Source organism: Rutidosis leptorrhynchoides, chromosome 8 (genome assembly GCF_046630445.1).
Source record: "Rutidosis leptorrhynchoides isolate AG116_Rl617_1_P2 chromosome 8, CSIRO_AGI_Rlap_v1, whole genome shotgun sequence".
Lineage (NCBI taxonomy): Eukaryota > Viridiplantae > Streptophyta > Magnoliopsida > Asterales > Asteraceae > Rutidosis > Rutidosis leptorrhynchoides.
Window position 1 is genome coordinate 64,919,814 of NC_092340.1, and position 1,692 is coordinate 64,921,505.

Below are 1,692 nucleotides of genomic sequence, written 5' to 3' on the forward strand. Positions count from 1 at the left end.
GTCTAGTAGATTTTCAGTCGATTTTAGCAACGACTTTTCAAGATTTTTCGTCACCCTACAACTGGTCTGGACTACATCTTCTGAATTAAATCAGCAAGTGTGTCATTCGAAAGACTTTACTTCCTTGAGGATGGAATGGATACATCCTATGGGTAATAATAAAGTGGTGGGATGCAACATTGTCCTTGTTAGGAGAAACAATGAGGATCGTCCTGTTTTAGTTTTCGATCTGGCGCGAGGTCCGGTTTCCTACCACGCTATGCAATCACCGCTCTCTCACGGTTTACACTCGTTTTGGTACAAGTAACCTACAAGTTAGCTTCACTAAACTAGTAGGATTTTCATTCAATTAATTGAATGATAGTACAACTTCAAAGACTATTAATAATTTAAAACATAACTCAACATTTCTTTTCTAGTTTTAAAACACAATGTATGTAAAATGTTTTTTTTTTTTTTGACAATTTTCGTTTCTAAGGCTACCTGAAAATTTAAAAATTTTGATCATAAACGCCTTAATTTTTGTAAAATGAATTCCCGATAAATTTCTATCTCCCACCCCACACTTGAGATGATGCAAGGCCCTCATTGCATGAAATCAGAAAAAGGATTAAATTTAGAGGGCAAAGTGATAGGGTGATTGTATAAATTTTCAAATTTTTAACCTGTAAATCGTGGAACATGTAGACGAATGCCGCTGAACTTACTGCCAGCATAAGAGCATCGTCCATTCCTCGATTATCAACATACATACATCATAATATCAAATGTTGTTGAGCTTAATGCCAGTCTTTGAAGTTCAACCACGCAGCACAAAATACAAACCACACAAATAATAATAAAAATAACAGTGTTTTTCAACCACAACCATTATCAAACCACACAATTAGTTTAAAAATATAAACCAATATTGTTTTAATACACACCATAACAAATAAATAGATTGTTTGAAAATGTAAGAAAATGATCATTGGCTCGCAGGCCTTCAGTTATCATAAGGCCAAAAGTAATTTTCTGAGCCATCTCTGCTTCGGCGTCCCTATGGGTATTCCTGCTCAAATCGGTTCCTGGAATCCTGCATCGCATCATTAGTATTATAAATTGGGTAAGGCGGAGGTAGGTTCTGAGGATCAGTAGTATTGGGGTGTCAGACGTGTTGTCCCATAGTACTGATCGGGGTTGGAATAATATAACTCGGTGTTATGGTTATTCCAATCAATACCATAACTGTTCCATCCCTGATTATGTACTTGAGCAATCTGGCGTTGCTCCATTGCTTGCTGACTCACCCTCATGTTGTTCATACTATTGACCAAATCATCTCAACCAGATTGAGACGGATACCAAGGACCTTAATCTTGAACATTTATCTGGGCTTCCATTTCTGCTTCCTCTTCCTCTTGTTGTTCCTATTGTACATTCGCTTCACTACCACTCGCGCCACCTGCCACAAAAGGTACCAAATGAAATGTCCCGTTCTTATTGATTAAAAACGTTCCATATTAATTGATTTCGTTGCGAGGTTTTGACCTCTATATGAGACGTTTTTCAAAGACTGCATTCATTTTTAAAACAAACCATAACCTTTATTTCATAAATAAAGGTTTAAAAAGCTTTACGTAGATTATCAAATAATGATAATCTAAAATATTCTGTTTACACACGACCATTACATAATGGTTTACAATACAA